We start from the raw sequence: 20599 nt of genomic DNA, 5'->3' as shown, positions 1-20599 counted from the left end.
TGGGCTTCCATGTCGATCACCTGCTTGTTGGGCAGATGTGGGAGATCGAGTATTACTTGGGCCTGAGATAGTGAGAGAGACATCTGAACAGATTAAAGTCATTAGAGAAAGGATTAAGACAAAGACGCAGTAGAAAAGCAGAGAAAAAGTTATGCAGATTTGAAGAGGAAACGGGTTGAGTTTTCTGTAGGCGATTTTGTGTTTTTGAAGGTTTCCCCTATGAGAGGAGTTATGAGGTTTGGCATGAAAGGAAAGTTGAGTCCACGATATATTGGACCATATGAGATAGTAGCCTCCGTTGGTAGTTTGGCGTACCGTCTTGCTTTGCCACCTAACTTAGCGATGATTCATGATGTCTTCAACGTGTCTATGCTACGGAAATGTGTGAAAGATCCTACTGAGGTTGTTCAGCCAGCAGAGCTAGAGTTGAACGATGATGTAACTTTTACAGTGAGGCCTATTACGATTGTAGATAGGGATGTGAAACACCTTAGGAGGAGGATTGTAAACTTGGTAAAAGTGCAGTGGAGTGAAAGGGAAAATGATGTGACTTGGGAACTTGAAGATAAGATAAGACAGATGCATCCTGAGCTCTTCTCTGACACTCTACCTTGAATCTCGGGACGAGATCCTTTTAAGGTGTGTATATTATAACACCCCGTCTTTTTATTTTATTTTCCTAGTATGATAATAATAATAATAATAATAATAATAATAATAATAATAATAATGAAAATAGATAAAACAGATATATGATAACTATCAGCTTAGGGATAAAAGTCCCGTAACTAGATAAGTGTTATCCTTGTTTTTTGGTGAGGTTTTTAAAACTAAAGAAAAAAGGGGTGTTTTCTCACGTAGAGTTTCTGGAAAAAAAAAAAACCAGCGAGAGTTTTATACAGAAAAAAGGGGTTTTACTGAAAGAAGAAAAGGAAGAGTTTTATTCTCGAGATCTAGCTGATAGTTGGAGCACGCTACAAGTGAGTAGTTTAGTTTTTATTTCACGTCTATACAGAGATAGTTTACTGTCCAAAAACGATTACGCGCAGTATGTTTTTCTGCTTATCATTCTGTAGTTATTCTATAATAATCTGTGGTTTCGCCAATTGGTAAAAACGGTTCACTGTTAGTATATTGTTGTTGGTATATTGTTTTGCTGGACAACTGCGGAAACTCTGTTTTGGGCATTAATGGCGGCGTGAACCAAAGCCAAAGAATAGTTAGGACTGTTAATTTCTATTGCAGGTGGTCCTAATATAGATTGGTTGGGTTGAATAAATGGTTGGAGGTAGTTAGGGGGGTGTGAGTATGGAAGAATGGGGCTGTCGAAGCTTTGGAGAATGTTAATGGCGTCGTCTGTTTGGATTGTTGCTTGAACTCTTGTGTTATTAATTTGTATTTCTTGAATTGAATGGTGGTTGTGGTGGGTTTTTACTTGGTTGTTGGTCGTTGGATGATGAAGAATAGATGGGATGTTGGTTTAGGTTCGAGGGAAGCTTTTACAGAGAATTAACGGTGTCGATCGCGATTTTCGCAGTATAAGGGAATCGCGATTTGTTGGTATAGGTATATAGGGGTTTTCTCAAGGAACCAAACCGCTGGGTTCACTAGTGGTGGCGAGTGGCTGATTGGTGGTGGCGGATCGAGGGAGAGAACTGATGGCGCTGGTGAGGGAGACAACCCTTGGTTGGGTTGGAGATTTGGCCGAACCATTCCTATTGTGGTTTGGGTAGAACCAACTCATCTTGTTGAATGGTCGGTGGTGGCTGGAGGTGGAGGGGAGGTGCTGTGAGGAAGGAGAAGATGAACAGTGAGGTTTTGGGTTTTGTTGGGCTTGGGCCGAGCTAGTATGTGGGCTTGTGGGTTTTTTTCTTTCTTTTTCTTTTATGGGCTTAGTTTCGACACTTTCGGTTTCTTGGAACAACAGTCTGTTGAGATTCTCAAGAGACTTCAGAAAGTTATGAAGCGAACGCGTTATGGAAAATTTGGTTCTAACGAGTTTGTTTTAGAAGGATAGGATTTGCTATTCAGAAAGGACTTGTGGCACAGCTTGTTGCACGCTTGTCCTAATTTTTTTTGTAAAATTCGTTATCAGTATCAATAAAATTTCCACTTCATAGAAAAAAAAAATCAAATCAAATTACATCATATAATATCAGGGTTGGTTTGGGGTAGGCTACATTAAATTGGCCATGCATAGTGTTGTGGGCCATTACTGTAGACTTTCAAACTTTTAAAGACAATTTCGAAGGTTGCATTCTCATATCAAGCAACTTGCTGCGCTATTGATATTCTACCAAAATATGTTAATCATTTGTTGCACAATTTTTTGCACTAAGTTGTTGACAATTCCCGAATTGAGAACAAATTGATATCATCGTGTCTATTTGAGAAATTTCCCCTAAAATAAGAAATTATTTTCACCCTTCTCTTAGTGCCTCCACTTTTCTAAATTGACAGTGTTATAGCATGACCGCCACTATAATGATGAAATCAAGTTGAGAAAAGTTCTACTTTTGATATTCCAACTATCACCAAATGGAGTCCTGAAACCCAAACCAAACGCTCAAGCGATAACAAAGATTATACACAAAATCAAATCATATCCAACTTAAATCAATTCTTCATTGAAACTTTTGATGAACTAATTCTAGGGTTTAATTTTTTATATATGAACTCTAACCCAAATTTGATATGAAGAATATAAAGATTTACAAAAAAATTATTGTTTAGGCATCTCTAATGGAGGGTGTAAAATTGCACCTCCACATAGGTGTCAATATGATTTTACAATTCTCATTATACCATAAAGTATGGACGAGATAACTAATATCCACAATTGATAGTTCCCCATTGAGAAATGTAAAATATTTTAATTTTAAAAGTTGAGAGTCACTTGTAGTGACGTCTCTCTAATTAGTATTCAATAGAGACGTCACTCCCGCACGAGTTTCAAAATTACAAATGACCACTTTTAGAACTAATTAAAGAGCAATGTCTTGCAATGTCCATTGAAAGGATTATATGTCTTTTGACACTTCTAGGATAAGAACCCAATAGACTTTTGTTTCACACGAACCACAGGTTCAAATCCAATTGGGCAACGCTCTAGTAGTCACAATTACCTCCAAGATGATTTTTGTGATGCATGTGCTTTCTAAATACTATCATGCTATTATATACATGAAATCAAACTAAACTTAAAACAAATAAATATTTAGGTGCGTGGAGCCCTTAAGTAAAATACGTTGTTTAGAACTTTAGATAGGATGGACATAGTTGCGCCGGCGGTATACGTAGTTTAGAACTTTAGGTAAACTCCGTGGGAAGCTCTTCCTAATTTTTAGAAGTGGTCTTCTTTTTAAAAAAAAAAAAAAAACGTTTAGAACTTTAGATAGGTTACTTAAGTGGCGGTCCATTTGTTGTTGGGTCGCCCACTCGCCCTCAGTAAAATTGGTGGGTCAATATGACCAACTAATTTATAAAGAATCACTTCTATTTATACCCTCATCCGGCTCAGACAGTGACACGTGTCAATTTTCTTGCTAAAACAAGTGAAAATCTCTTTTTTGTTGGTTTATGCATTGTTCTAAAAAACGCTAAGCGGTAGTCAGGTGGTAAGAGAGCACCTAGCGCCTATGCCTTCTAGGCAGTGCCTAGACGGGCTAGGCGCTAGGTGATTTTTTTTTTCTAATATATATAGTAATACACACCTATACTACAAGAAATGAATAAAGTCATTTACCATAACTCAAAAAATAAACACAAACAAAAATACTTATTACAAAAATGTGTAATAGTTGAAGAATATCAACTTCATATAAAAACATACTCTTTGTTATAGTGTCATATAATTTACATTAGACTTTAGTCTTTTAAACTCATTCAAATCTTAAGCCTACACAGGCCTTTAATTTTCGACATTTAATCATTCAAAAAAAAATAATAATAAATTGACTGGACCGCCTAGCTCGCCTAATCGGTCCACCAATTTTTTAAACAACTTGGGCCTAGGCGAGTCGGTTGGGCACCGCCTAGCGCCTAGGCAGCCGCCTAGACTGATTTTTAGAACAGTGGGTTTATGTAATAGAGGTTGGATCAGGATTTGAGTCTGCAACCCATATTCTCTTAATCCGAGCCCAGCACTACTCGGGCCTGAAAAATACAACCCGGTATTTCAAAATATATTTGTCGATCTCAATTTCCATTTTCTAGCTGCCTTAAGGTTTCTGGGATTGTAAAATTTCTTGTACACAGTCACAGCAACATACACTACAAGAATGAAGAATCAATAAGAACATACACCACGTTAATGGCCACAGTATGTAATCATAACTGCGATTCTGTTAGGAATGAAGAATAATAGACTACTGCAATAGGAAGAACTTTTCTTTTAGTATGTCGGTCCCTTTGGAATTTAACAAAAAACACCCTAAACCCTAAACCCTAAACCAAATGTCTGGTATCGTATAAAGACATAATCTTTGTTATTCATATTCGACAATGCATTATTATTGCAATATTTTACATCCAACCTGATCCACCTGACTTAACACATTTAAATGTAATTTCCCTTAAGCAATAGGTGACCTCGTATCCACGTCCATGTTCCCTTGTTTAAACACTAGATATTACCCGTGCCTTCGACACGAATTGTTATGAAGTGCTTAATTATTATGTTGTTTGTGCTTTAATCTTGGTACATCTAAATTTCTTCAAATGTGTGGCCTATATATACGGGAGTTTGTTGACATTTTATTTTAAAGTAATACTGCATGTTGGTTGACATACTTACCTGTCGGTGTTTATTTGGAGGATGCCCAATGATGCATAATAGTATGTGGTGATGAATGCAATTATTAAAATATTATAGATCTTGCTATATTTATAAAACCCAATTTGAAGTCATGAATTTATGGCAATTACGTTAAATTGGGTTAGCTTGTCAAAACCACACACGCATTCTGGTAAATATGTTAGTCGGGACCTTTTCTTCACTGTTTTTTCCAATATTGACAATTGACTTTAGGGAGCTTCAGAAATGTAGTTGTATAGTGTTAAGACTGCTTGATGGCTTGTAGTGCCCTTGTCGAGAGTGGATATGTGCTTATAAACTGGGAATTTGTCTTAATTGGAAGTAAAAACTTTATTACATGCCTCACTGGGTAGTTTGGAAAGATCATCCATTTTGAAAACATACCATTATATGCCAATTGAGAGAAGAACGCATTCAATTGAGACATTCAAACTATAACTAAGGAGGAAAAAAAAACATAAAACACAAAGATTGTGAATGAATTAATGGATACAATTGAGTTGAGGATAGATGGTTGTATTTTTTTAATTTTTTTTTATGTTATTTTTTTTGTATGAACATGAAGCCAGTATTGGTAGAGCTAAAATATCTATCTAATAAAAAGCAATGGTGTGGGCCCACAGGGCCTCCATCCAATGGTTGTCATTATTTTTTACCAAGTTGTGACATGGCATAATCAACCGCTCCTAAGGAGTATGCTTTCTTACATCCAATACTCGGACCTACTGGATTTTCATTCCTCATATTCTTGAAGCAAAACATTTATGCCCTATTCTTCTTCCTGCCGCCGTCACTCCCTCACCAACTGCTGAGCACCAACCACCAGTAGTCGTGCCTCCACAGCCAATGCTTCATCTTTGTTAGGTTCCACAAGGGTCCCCAATGCCTTCAAAATGTCTTTCTTTCTCAAAGAATGCATCTAAAACCGAGCCTGATAAATTTTTCTCCCATCTGCTTTTCCAATAAATCTCGTACACTCTATAATCCAGCAAGAGTGGGCTCAAAAGGTTCTATCACCTTAGTTGCTTACCACTTTCAGAGGCAACTCTGCTCCCACAAACCAGCAAGAGGCAACTCTGCAACTCTGCTCGCACAAACCAGCAAGAGGCAACTCTACAACTTTGCTCGCACAACGCACAAAGGAATTTCCTCAAAAGGTTATTACCTGATTGCGCCACTCCTTTTTTTTTCTTTCAGAGCTCACTCTCAATGGCTAAAGCAAAGAATACCTTCCAGACTTTATCGAAGTCAATGTCTACCAAATGTTTTTGGATACATCTGCTCTATTTTTCTATTCAGGCTAAAGCAAATGTTTTTTCACTTTCTTTTACTTTTATATACATGTGTCATGATCAAGAACATACCCAACAAATTCACGTATGAGTTTACTCAATTTGTCTGTTTTTCTTGTTTAATCTGGGAGAGATTGGTTAGTGTTTTATGGTTAGTGTTGATGTGTTTATATACACTTTTACTTTTATATACACTTTTATATACATGGGAGAGATTGTCGTAGGGTTATGGTTAGTGTTGATGTGGTTAAAAAGGGCTACTGTCTTTTTCCTTCAAATGGATCGGATGGGTCTCTTTCTGTTTTTTTTTTTTTTTCAATCTCCCTTTTGAAAAGGTTTCGCCAGCTTTCAATCTGAGATCTCTTGGTTCCATTTTCCCTTGAAGGTTAATATTTTTTGGTGTCATTTTTCTTTTGCTCAAATTCAAAACACTTGTGTTTTTTCATTTTTTGTTTTGGTGTAAAGTTGGGGTTGGGGGGCGGGGAATGGGGAAGACGACCTCCACTACCCCACTAGTTTTATATATGTGGCATGGACCAAAATATCGCCGATATATATCGGTATTTTGGTACACCGATATCGATATTTCCGATATATATCTACCAAATATAGAACCTTTTTTTCTTGATACATATCAGAATTTCCGATATAAAACTTTATATCGCCGAGATAATTAATATATCCGATATTTACGATATATATCGTTTGACTTTTTGATTTCCAATATATTTCTGATATTTTTGATATTATATTTCCGATATTTTAAATAGTTTGGACCAATGACCAAAATATCGTCGATATATCCGATATATCGCCGATATATATTGGTATTTTGGTACACCAATATCGATATTTTCGACATATATCCACCGAATATAGAACCCTTTTTCCCCGATATATATCGGAATTTCCGATATAAAATTTTATATCGCCGATATAATCGATATATCCGATATTTACGATATATATCGGTTGACTTTTTGACCAATTTTTAATATAAATCCGATATTTCCAATATGTTTCTGATATTTTAAATAGTTTGGACTGGTCATCAAAAAAATAGATATATCCGATATATATCGGTTTTTGGGTATACCGATATATTCATCGATATCGATATTTTGGGCCTTGGTTTGGACTGGTCACAAAAAAAATAGATATATCCGATATATATCGGTTTTTGGGTACACCGATATATTAACCAATATCGATATTTTGGTCCTTGATATGTGGTCCTTTCGGCTTTTAGGCTCCTCCCACTTACAATGTTGACTTGTACAAGATTCAAAAATCACCAAGATTTTTAGAGAAACTTCTGTCCTTCAAAAATGCATGAGGATATTGGATTGTCTTCCACATGCTCTTCTTTGGGGTCCACCTTCTTTTAAACTCGAACAAATGGTGAGTTGTTTTTTGTCTAGCTTGAAGATTGGATTGACTTTTGAGTATAGTAATCAAAGTTCTACTATGTGTATGCTGAAATGTTAAATGCAATGTTAAATATGTATGTATCCCTTATAGAGTGGACTTCCAACTAATAATTATTCGGAAAATATTCTTTAACGTAATGTGTGATTATTTTGTTTTATCAAACCTGTTCAACCCTTTGTAGTTTGGGACTTCAACTCATTATACTCACCGGTTCTCCAAAAAGTCTCATGGGCGCATAGGAGCTAGAGTTGGAAGGTAAGCAAAGAAACCTTTTAGAACCTTTAAACGGTCAACATTTATGTTAGATCTCCTAAAGTTTGAAATGTATTTTTTGTCTTTGGTTAAAAAAAATGAAACTTTGAGTTGGAGAAAAGCAAAATAAGAGCAGATGACACCCTGAATAGTGTCCTGTGTGTAGTTATATGTTTTTAGTACTCAATTTAGTCGTATTTTAAATGTGTTAATTCTATTGTTTTAAAATATAGGGGGTTAGATGTCACTCAATTAATCTAAGTAAAACTCTTTCTTTCTTATGGAGGGAAAATTTTCCACCGTAAGCAATGTGATGATTGAAATTTAAAAGAGAGAGAAACAAGAATTCTCGATGGGTCGTTATGATGAAGCAAGTAACTTACATGGGATGTTGATGGACTTTTTCCGAAAAAATTTGCCCGTGCTTAAGCCCAAGTGCCAACTAGCCTACATTAATTGAGCTTACAACCCGGTGGAGTCAGTGCTACTGTTCTATATAAGTTAAGAAGCTTACCCCTGTGGAGGAATGTGACCGTGGGTTTGGATAGGGGCCACAGTAATTCCACTCTACTCCTTGGGGGGTGTCTCATGGTGGAGACATAGGTGTTAATACTATTCGATTGCAATATAAGAGATGATGGTTATGAACAAGAAAAATTCTTTTCGTTTTATCTATGATTGTTCGGATAGAACATGTACTAATCAATTTACTGATTTAGTGTGTTTTTAAGTTGCCTTTAGGTTTTGATTAAGCTGATCAAGTACATAATCACTGCTGCTTTGTCTTTTTTTTTAGGCACCATTTTTTGTTGCAGATTTTCCTCTCAATGGTATGTTATCCCTACCCATCCTTTTTATGTTTGTTTCTACAAATTTTATTGAGTATCTAGCTATTTCTATTTGTTTCTACAGGATCCCATAGATAAGGGTAAACGTCCAATGGACCCTTGCAAGAAAAACAATAATTATGTTCCAGTTCAAGATGGACTCTACCTTCAGCCACCTACTTCTCAACGACCTGCTCGCTCCCAGGTATTACAATCAACAATATACGTTATTGATAACTTCTATTAACATACTTTGAGTTACCCAAATTATATTAACACTCTTATTAGTTTCACATCATGTTTTTGAACTCTCTTTCAAATATTTATAGCTTCCTACGCAACCAATTCTTGACAAAGGAAAACGCCCTATGGACTCCTTTAAGGAACCTTCAAACCAAAACAAACATGTCTTTGTTGCCCCCCAAGATAGGCTCAATCTTCAACCGCCTCTTGGCTTCCAGGTATTTCTTGCTTGCATTGTCTTATGCTAAGTTGCATTGCCTTATTTATTTTTCTACACTGTTGCTTATGTATATTGCATTGTCTTATTTCTTCTTTTGCTTTATAAATGTGCAGCGCCCATCAGATAGTGTTCCTCTATCTCATCTCCCGCCATCCGGTTATCATGTAAGATGAGCTTTAATTAAAATGTAATGCTATAATTGCTCATGCATTGTCCAAAACGTGTTTTTGTACACTATAATTGTAGTAAATTCACTGCAAGTTAATGCCTGCTTATATGTATACTATTTACCCACTAACTGTGTTTCATGTGGTCATCCATCTATTCATTTATAATTTGCTTTTGTTTTTGGGTCTTCGATTACTTATTATCCTTGACTACTTTATTCATATATTTACATTCCACTAATACTAACTGCCATATTTGCTATTCGATTGATTATACTTATAATTTGGTGCAGATAACAAATAGAATGCTAGGACAGCGTGCTCGAAGGGAAAGAGAAAGGAGCACTAAACTAATTAGCAACTCAAACTTCACCATCCAAGGTGCATAAGTAGTCACACGTCATGTCATTGACCACCAACTAATGGGTTCAACATTGAATGGCTCTCCTTCACTTCCACAGACTCCACTTCAAACACTTCTCCCGCCATCCGGTTCTCATGTAAGATGAGCTTTAATTAAAATAATACTATGATTGCTCATGCATTGTCCAAAAGGTGTTTTTGTCCACTATAATTGTAGTAAATTCACTACTATTTAATAACTTCCATTTAATGTCTGCTTATATGTATAATATTTACCCACCAACTGTGTTGCATGTGGTCATCCATCTATTCATTTATAATTTGCCTTTGAGTCTTCGATCACTTATTACCTTTCACTACTTTCTTCATATCTTTACATTTCGTGTTTTCTAATTTTAATACTAATAATTGCCATCTTTGCTATTATCCATGCATTCCTCTTTCTCCCAATCTATTCGGTTGATTATACTTATAATTAGGTGCAGATAACAAATAGAATACTAGGATAGTGTGCTCGAAGGGAAAGAGAAAGGAGCACTAAACTAATTGGCATCACAAACTTTACCATCCAAGGTGCACAAGGTTCAACATTGAATGGTTCTCATTCACTTCCACAAACTCCACTTCAAGCTGACAAGCATCAAACACATAATAGTCCAGTTACACCTCATGCAACACCATACCGACGTCTTTCTTCTTCAGAGTCTCTTCGGAAATCTCTATCATTCCTTAATCCCGTAAGGATATTTACGCTCCCCGAAGAACGTGTCACATCAAGTACCCATGCTGATTCATAGGATCAAAATAACACGTGAGTACTTCACTTAGCAGTTTTCCTTAATCAAAATCTATATATAACTCACATTGCAAGTTTAAGTTTCATTGCGATTACATGTATCTTTTCTCGCTTCCTCATCCTTTACCTCATGCAATTCCACATTCAACCAATGAGAACTTTGTACCAACACCGTCTCACCAAAATGCAAGGTTAGTACGTGGTTTATTACATCTTTCTCTTGGTTCTTTGTGGTTTGGTTATCATAAGATCCTACCTAACATCACAAGGTTCTTCAAGACGCTGTGAATCGCGGGTTTTCTACCTCATCTTTTGTCCATCCAATATCACATTCGACAAATGCGTTTCGTGATCATCATCAACTAACCGAAATTCACGGTATACTTCTTCACACTTATTGAAATTGGAATACCAAAAAAATGGCACCTTTGTCTAAATATATACAATTATTTCTCTTGTAGACAACAACCATTTGGGGATCCTGCGCACAATATTGTGAGGAGGTTCACAATAATGGTTTTGACCGGCCCAATTTACGCTAATAATGCCGACATAAGTGATGATGAAGACAAAGTTGACAATATTGTTTCTAACCATCCGATTGAACAAGGAAGACACTCTTCGGGGAGAATGGATGTTCAGTGTCCATTTTGTAGTGCACTCCATTGGATGGATGAAGCGACTAAAAGATTCACCATTATCACGCCCTCGATTAGGGACTTGTTGTTTGCAAGGGAAAGTCAAATTGCCACCACTACGCCATTACCTCCAGCCCTTAAAGCTTTTATATGATGGAAATGATCGCAAGTCAAAGTCATTTCGAAGTACATGAGACAATACAACCAAGCTTTCGTGATTTTTACGAGCCTTGGAGGAAATGAGCGTGTCTTTATTGGACGAGGTCCAAGGCCTTTTACTATACATGGGATTCGTCATAGAACTGGATCTCTAATTCCCGATAATCGGGCGGCAGCCAACTTACTCTCGGCTTTTACATATATGATCCCAGTCTGCATTGGATATACATCAACTTCAGAATCCCCATTTGAACACGATGTTTCAAGATAATTCATGCAACTATGCTCCAAAGATAATTGTTTTCTGCTACTTTTCGCCACGATACGATGTTCTTAGATCTGCCTCTCTTCAACATGGTGAGAACTTCAATGTACCCGCTTATTTGCATTACTGTGCTACTAGAGACAGACGTCGTTTACAACTTGCCAACCATTGGATGAGATTGTTGTCATTTTACCCGGGATGGCAAGCGGAATAATATGAGGGATATTGTGATATATCTTAAAGGAGGGCAAGAATTCATGCAGATCGGTGAATGTCATCCAAACCTTTACTTGCCTTTGCATTATGTGTTAATGTTTCCTTACGGAGGGCTTGGGTGGTCACCGATATGAGGCGTTCAAATACTAATGACCCGATTGACACGGATGGATTTCTACTCTTATCGGATATTTGAACGCGGAGAATATTTCGCAATCTTACACGGGCACAAACCGTTTCAAGACTTTTTGGTGGATGGATGGGCGTTGGATCGAACGTAACAAAATGAGATATTATAGGTTCTGACAAAGACAAGCTTCGGGCTGAACTTTATCAAGGTATCATCGATGTTGCGGTGAAGCTTTTCGACCCAAACCAGATTGGAAGACGAAAGTGATCTTACCAAAGATCTTGTGTCGGCCCCTAGGCACATGTTCAAATTTTTCGTGATTCAATGGCCATCACACATTACAATAAGCATCGATATATTTCTCACAATGACCGCAAATCCATGCTTGGGGACGAAGTTGTTGAGGCATTGTCCGAGCACCAACCGCAACTCATCGACCGAGGTCGTGGGCCCGTCTTTGAACTAAAGCAAAGGGCCTTGATGAAGGAAATTAAAAATAAAGGTGTGCTTGGTAATCGCCGTTGCACATGTCTACACCATTGAGTTCCGAAAAGGCGGGTTGCCCCATATGCAAGCACTTATATATCTTCGACATTCCAACAAGATCCGTGATACCGCTTCAAGTTGATCGATTGTATGCGAGTTTCTCGATCCAGAAACCTAACTCGAAGTTATTTCGACCCCTCACATGTATGGTTCATGGTCCATGTGGACTAAATAATCCTAACTCTCGTGCATGGTAAATGGTAGATGCAAGCATCACTATCCCCGGACTTTTGCGATGCTACCACCATGGATAAAGATGGATATCCTATCTACCGTCCGCCGTGACAATGGTAGATCATATATTAATGAGGGGCATACGGTTGATAACAGGGGATGTTGTTCCTTATAATCCTTATCTTTCTAAGATGTTCAACTGCCATATTAATGTCAAAGTTTGTGCTGGGATCCATTGTGTTAAATACATTCACAAGTATATATTTAAAGGGCATGACATGACAACAATAGTGTTGAATGAGTTGGATGAGATCCAACAATACTTGGATGCGAGATACATTGGCCCACCGGAAGCAGTTTGGAGATTATTAAGTTTCCATCTACATGAGGAGATTCCCACAGTTGTGCGCTTGGCACTTCATCTCCCTGGAATGCACCGCGTAGTTTATAAAGCTGATGAACCAATACATGATATACTATCAAGGGCGGAGCACCAAATGTCAACTTTGATTGCCTTCTTTGATTGTTGTGCATCAGATTTAAGAGCAAGAAGCCTCACTTATCAAGAGTTCCCCAAATACTATGGAACAAACAATCTCGGACTTGGACAAGAAGGATCTGAGGGAAAATTTGCTATTGGTAGAATGTATTTCGCCATCCCTAATTTCGGTGGCGATTTTTACTAACGCTTACTTCTAACCGTTGTAAAAGGACCTCAATCATTTGATGATCTGAAAAGGATTGGTAATGGTCCTCCCTTCCAACTTTTTAAAGATGCATGTGTTGACGTGAACTTCGGAAGATGACAAATGAATGGGTGCAATGTCTAGGGGGAAGCTTCACCATGCAGATGGATATCATCTTCGCCTAACTATTTTGTGTTATTCTTGCAGAGTGCAATCCTTTGCAACCCCAAACATTGTGGAATGATTTTGGGAAAATATATGTGATGACCTTCCACATAAGCTTCGCGACAATGTTCAACATTCCGAACCTACCCCTTTGAAGTGCAAGATTATGGTTTATTTCTCTTAAATGAGATTTTGATAGAGTCAGGGCCAATCGGCTAATTTCCCTCTAATGCCGTTGCCTTTGTTAACTACAAGATGGAACTTAGTTGTTGCAAACCGACTCATATGGGACCAGCGACAATTTCAGTTTGATCCTCAAAATGCAAAAGCATATGGCAACAGGGTTCTCCTAAATGTAGAGCAACGCTTTTCATATCAAACAATGATAGATTCCGTTTCCCAAAATCTAGGGAAACTCTTCTTTTTGAATGGAGCAGCAGGAACAAGCAAAACTTTTGTTTACAACACAATCGCTGCTACGTGTCGTGCTGAGGGGCATATTGTTATTATGGTCGCTTCATCTGGAATAGCTTCATTACTATTGGTCGCGGCGGTCGATCGTCTTGCTCACTCGACCTTCGTGATCCCACTAGATATTCTTGATACCCTGTTTTGTGGGTTTAGTAAGAATTCAATGCATGCCGAATTATTCAAAGGAAGCTAAACTTATTATTTGGGATGAAGTCCCAATGCAAAATAAGTTTTGTGTGGGCAGTTGATTCGCGACATTGCCGGGATACCGCGACAATAATAAACCTTTTGGTGGAATAACAGTTGTACTTGGTGGTGACTTCCGTCAATGCCTTCCAGTTATACCCAAAGGGGTTCAAGAACATATTGTGCATGCTTCCTTGTGGTCTTCCTTCCTCTGGAGTCACATTCATGTTCTAACTCTTGTCCAAAACATGCGATTGGAAAATGGAAACTCTGCAAATATTGCGTTCGCAAATTTCTTAATGGAGGTACCAAACTGTGTATTTTCCTTTGTACTATTTTTCTTAATATTGATATTCATTTACATCATTCTTTGTACTATTTTTATTCGTACTAATATTCATTACTATTTTCTGGTTAATTAGATAGGAAGTGACCCAAGCGAGACAGTTGAACTACCATCAACAATTCATCGATGTGCAAATCTTCAGGATCTCATTTCTACTACATATCCTCAGCTAAATCAACCTACCACAATTACACCGGAATATTTAACTGAGCGCACAATTCTATCTGCACGCAATGATGATGTCAATGATATTAATGCAGCAGCTTTAAATATGTTCCCAGGGGAAAGTGCTCTCTTTCTAGCTGCAGACAAGATGGCAGACAAGGATGCAACGAATCCAGCCAATATTAATCAATACCCAAATGAGTACCTAAACTCACTTAATCCAGCTGGTCTACCACCGTTTCATCTCAACCTAAAAGTTGGTTGTCCTATAATGTTGTTGCGAAATATTGCTCCCAAAGATGGATTATGCAATGGAACCCGATTGATGGTGGTCCACTGTCGACCTCACGTTCTTTTCGCAAGAATTTTGACTAGTGAAAAAGCGGGTAATCATGCATTTATTCCAAGAATATCTTTGTCACCGTCGTCTTCTGATTTTCCTTTTCATATGACAAGAAGACAGTTTCCTGTGCGTGTTGCTTATGCAATGACTATAAATAAGTCACAAGGACAATCGGTGAAGTATGTGGGGATTGACCTTCGCACTGAAGTTTTCAACCACGGTCAATTATATGTCGCACTATCAAGGTGCACTTCTTCAGACAGAATCAGTATTCTCCTCCCTCCAAATTCGGAAAGTCACACCCCAAATTTTGTTTACCCAGAAGTCTTACTATAATCCGTAAGTTCTTTTCATTTATAGTCACGTATTAAGTAGTTACTCATTAAATTTATAGTCATCAAATTGATACATTTGTATTTGCTCTTACTTGGTTAATTTGATTCGTTCAAATTATGTAGGTTTTGCGAATTGGTGTGTAATTACATTTTGTCAGTATTGCGTTGAAGAACTTTTTGCGAACCTTGGTTAGTTTTTTCCCCCTAATTTCTTCTTTTTGATCTTACAACACCTGAATACATAGTTCTATACAAATCTATTTCAATTCCTACTAAATGGTGACGTCTGTTTATATGGTATTTAGCTGAACGAGGAAATTTCAATTCTCATATCTTCAAACTTAGTGATCTCTGCTGATTCTCAGGTATGTTCCTTTTCATTTTTTCATTTTTCTTTCCCTGGTCTTTCTCTACTTATTGTGTTGTTTAATTTTTTCATCCGTGAACGTGGTGATGGGACCTTGGCCAATCACTATAACTTAGTGATCTCTGCTGATTCTCAAGTCAAGTGAAACAGGTAACATCTCTTCTCTTATAATTCAATCTCTTTGATTTTCCATGTAAAGATTCAGTTCGTTTTAAAATCGTTTAGCCAGAGATGAATTAATTGTTTTCTTCTATGTAAAGGTTTAGTCTGAGCTTCTTCTGGTGTTGTTACAAGTATTTATTTTCTTATTTATTAAGGGTTCTATTTTTTGGTTTTGGGTTTGTCGAAAAGTATTAATTTTGATTGATTTGAGCTTTGATTTGGTTCTGCTGTTTTTATAGGTATTTTAGTGCAGGTAGCATTTCGGTGGCTATTATTTGTTCTTTGATTTATTAGTGTTGTTACAGAAAGTCACGTTTATGGAACTACCCCAATGGAAACTTTAGGAAATATGGTATATGTATACATTGTAAATATCATTTGTTAAGGGTGTAGACCTTTTGATAGTTATGGGACTCGAATATGTGTATTTTACTTGTGTTTTCGGTAATTACTTTGTACGAGGTGCTTTGATGATCTGGCATTATTTAGACATTCAAATACTTTGGCGTACTAAGTCATAATGTTGAAGTGCTCTCATTTTTGTAAGCCAATTATTTGACTGCTCTGTCATCTGTTGAGACGGTTAAGTAACTGGATTAACCAATGAGAAATATATGATTGTGATTTTCAGGTTATGACATGTTTATATTTATGAAATGTCAAAAATACAGAGGAGATGCTGCCAAAATTTTACTATAAAAACCACGTGTCATAGGTTTGTAATTGTTTGAGTTTTGGGGCGTTACATATTTGCTTGTTCCAAAACTTAAAAAGAGTCTAGAGGTGAATACAATCGTTCATTGTTTCACTTCTAAATTGTCAATTTCTTCTTCCCTTCATTATATATAGTATTTTCTACTCACTCTATTTAACGAATTTAAAACAGATAATTACATACTTCTTCGATGAAGTTTCCTTAAGGCTTGGGATTTATGATAATGACCTTGACATTGGCGAATAAGGATGGGGTTTCTGGAAGAGTTATGATTGTCAACAATGTTATCTGTACTTTCGCTACTTTTTTTTGTACTTGGCGTACTTTTGTGGGTGCTCTTTTGGTATGCTGCTTTTGATGTCCTCATTCAAACCACTTGTGGGGAGTCCGATTATGTATATGTTTCTCATATTGTTCTTATTTCATTTGGTTTAATTGGTGTTCTTCTATGTTTGAGTCCATTTAGATGAATGAGTCTAGAGCATCCGTGCAAATCACTACCGGATTTATTGAATGAGAATTGTCTTCTGACCTTTTAACATGATCCAAAACATTGGAAAGTCATAAAATAATGGGGAGGTTCTATCCAAATTACCCCTTAGGTGGTTCAAGTTAGTTTGATGTCGAGTTTCTCAACCTAATAATCATTCTTGACCATAAATGGAACAATAGCCAGTATAATAGAATCAAAACGGGGGAGGGGGGTGTGTTCAAGTTTAGGCTGCTTCTACAAAGTTAGCGTCGCAGGCGACTCTATCAGTGTCGTACGACACGGGCATACCCTAGTGATGCAATAAATTGTATGGAAACGTAAGCATTGATATCAGTCGTATCTTATGGATTGTTGCAAAAATTGGAAACTGAAGAATGCTAAGCATTGTGCTTGATATTGTTATTTGTAAGAAGTATCGTGTGTCTCATACCTTACAGCATAAGAGAAATGACGCAAAGTATTATAGTAACAAAAGTATATAGTATGTCAATATATTATACAATAGAAATAATATATAGTATGGGAAAATTCACAAAAGAAATAAGATAGCAAGATATGTAGGTCATCTTGTTTTTTAGTCTGTCATTCTTACATACCATTTGTTCTCAACACTCAGTTATCCAGGGTAGAAGTAGTTTTTGTTAAAACAAATGGTTCCAAGGAGTGTAGTATCGTAACGTAGTTCCTTGTATTTTAGCTAACATAAGATGAATGTTAACAAATGCGTACAGTTAGTATTCCCTTTCCTCAATTTTTTTTTAAGACGTTCTGCTCGGTGCTGACCTCATCTACATGTTGAGTCTTCCATTGGGCTGAGCTAATTTTAAAGGCAAGGACATCTTGTGCTTCAATGTGCAAAGAAAGCTTTGAAGTCACATGAGAAATTGGCCACAAAGCATAAATACCATCATTGGATGAGGTGTATGTTTTTGGATTTAGAATAACTTTAGGAATTGGTCATAACTTGAACCAAAAAATCTATTTTCATTTAAGTTACGCTACCTAGGTAGGAAAGGACGGAAGGCAAAGTGACCACACGCTATATAAATAGCTAGCATAATATCCTTACTGAAGTCTCTCATTTGTAAAAAAAATAAGCCACAAAATAAAAGCTCAATGCCTACGTACCATTGGATAAGACAATGGAAATTGCTTAATTTCATTATTGGGGCATCGCAAATCACTACACTATAATTCTATTGGAATGCACTTGAATATGATATCAATTTATTTCTTGAATGGGGAGAAAATATACAAATGGAGTTCACAAACATAGTTCCATAGACAGTTAAGTACATAGACTTCCTTACAAAGTTAAGTACATTCTTGTGAAATAATCTAATTGAATGTCTTGTACGGATGTTTAGCTGCTTGTCGTGCATCTTGCATTAAGTATATTTAAACTCTTAAAGTAGTATGTGTGTGGACCCTCATAAATGGTCTGCATGGAATTATCTGATCCTCCTATTCTTGGGCTTCGTTGTACCAATTGTGGGTATTGAGACTTCCAACTCGTTGGCATGCTCAACAGCACATCGTCTCTATGGACCAGCTGGGCATGTCCTCTAGACATGGCACCCAGACTCGACCTTTCATATCTGCAGGGTTTAGCCCAGGTTCGTAGCCAGGGCATAGAATGCTCAGCAGCACAACGTCTCAATAGACCAGCTGGGCATGATATCTGGACATGACACCTAGACTGGACCCTTCATATCTGCAGGCTTTAGCCCAGGTTCGTAGCCAGGGCACATAATGCTCAGCAGCACAACGTCTCAATAGACCAGCTGGGCATGATCTCTGCACATAACACCCAGACTGGACCCTTCATATCTGCAGGCTTAGCCCTGGTTTGTAGCCAGGTCACATCATGGCATGTGGGCCAAGCCTCACTATAAGCCCGTAATCACCTGAAAACAAGGACCAGCTGGATCTCACAGAATCTAGAGATTTTGACTCTATCCAATGTAACTGAAAACTAGGGATAGATTTTGACTCTATCCAATGTAACTAAAAACTAGGGATAGATTTTGACTCTATCCAATGTAACTAAAAACTAGGGATAAGAATCCATATCCAGAGATTCTATAGTTTTTCGGATGGTTACATATTGAAGAGTTTTTCAGCAACAGAACTACATTGAAAGTTCTATACTCCGTAGACTTTTAGAGACTTGATCCCTCTGGGGTATGTAGGCAGCCACTGAACTAAAAAGTGGTTCAGTCTCAACATCTCAAACAAACCAATTCATCATTACTTAAATATTCTGGGCATAATTTTATAGGTGGTGATATTTAGAAGGTCAGTTTCTCAAGAGTGTTTTGGTAGATCTGTAGCTTACAATTTTTGCCCCGACATCTTTTGGCACTGTCTGTGGGGAATGAACCCACGACTACGTTCTTCTCTTTTATTATATTGAATATCACAATCAATGGCTGCTAGTAGACCCAAAAGAAATCAAAAGGTGGTTGACACCAGTCAGGCTCCAGAAATTGCATAAAACCTTCCTCCTAATACTAAGACAGCACAGCACACAGTTGATGACGAGGCTCATGCTCAACATCAGCATACGCGTCAAATTCCCCCACAGAATTTGGATGCCCAGCATGAAGAAGAAGATTTGGTGGAGAACCTACGAATTACTGTTCCAGTAGGGGAACAAGATGCAGCTAAGGATACTCAAGTCGTCACACACAGAGACGGATTTGCATCTACTGGGGCAAGACCATCGATGCTGCCTTAGCGTCTGTAGAAACGCCTTGGGCCTAGGTCAGGTGTTATTTCCACCCAATCTGGACCATCCATATTGCCTAGGTGTTTGCAAGGCTGCCTTGGGCCTGGATCGGGCCCTCAGGATTTGAGCCACAATGCTCACCCATCTGATGAAGAAACTCAATGTCTATGTTGCTTAGGCTGACCAGAGAAAACGATCAACTTAGGAGAAATTACGACAAAAGGCCTAGGGAAGAAAACTCTCAGCAGGAATCTTTCGTACCAAGGGAGAGCAGGTCTCAAAAGAGGAGGCATCATCCAAGGAGCCACGCCTCCAGCCGCACCCAAAACCATAGAACTCCAATTATGGAGCGTTTAGGTGGTACTGACGCTGTATTAGGACGGGTTTGTAGCCCACAGCGTCACCGAAGCAGATCAGTATCAAGACGTTCCCAGTACTCCAAGGAACAATCAATATCAAGACGTTCCCAATACTCCAAGGAACGATCAGTGTCAGTTTTTGAATATTCCTCTTCGGATCAAATCGATCTAAAGCGTGACATGCAACGCTCTTGCAGTCCGGTACCATAGAGAGGACAATACAAACCAGCTCGAGGTAACATAAGATTTGATCGTAGTCCTAGAGGTTCAGATTCCTTAGAATCTGGATACAATGGTTCGAGGAACACTCGCCAAAGGACTAATGGAGGTTATCAGAGAGCTGGAGATAGAAGAGGTAGACAACAATGGGCCAGAAGCCACATAATCAGAGCCCTCCATAATTTTGTGGGTGGTTACGCTCGAACTAGAGAGCTAAACCCACGCAGGGCTGAAGCAAATTTCAGACGATATAGGCACGACTCTATTGAGCCAGGCTGGAGTTTGAAAGGAGAAACCGTACCCACAGAGTCAGCACGAACA

General features: G+C 37.8%; 1 long non-coding RNA gene across 3 annotated transcripts; it reads left to right on the top strand.

The window, feature by feature from the left end:
• The first annotated feature begins 8945 nt into the window (after positions 1-8945).
• Positions 8946-16165, top strand: LOC147478504 (uncharacterized). 3 transcript variants are annotated; one of them, XR_015208543.1, is made up of 9 exons: positions 8946-9079; positions 9195-9245; positions 9542-9748; positions 14466-15236; positions 15356-15421; positions 15538-15597; positions 15716-15749; positions 15860-15892; positions 16001-16165. It is a non-coding gene; the product is annotated as an uncharacterized LOC147478504 (long non-coding RNA). The 3 variants fall into 3 exon arrangements; XR_015208542.1 differs by having other exon boundaries at positions 15860-16165; XR_015208544.1 differs by lacking the exons at positions 8946-9079; positions 9195-9245; positions 9542-9748 and adding an exon at positions 14069-14348 and having other exon boundaries at positions 15860-16165.
• The last annotated feature ends 4434 nt before the right edge of the window (positions 16166-20599 follow it).

Source organism: Coptis chinensis, chromosome 9 (genome assembly GCF_015680905.1).
Source record: "Coptis chinensis isolate HL-2020 chromosome 9, ASM1568090v1, whole genome shotgun sequence".
Classification (NCBI taxonomy): Eukaryota; Viridiplantae; Streptophyta; class Magnoliopsida; order Ranunculales; family Ranunculaceae; genus Coptis; species Coptis chinensis.
This window is presented reverse-complemented; position numbering and strand designations above follow the sequence as displayed.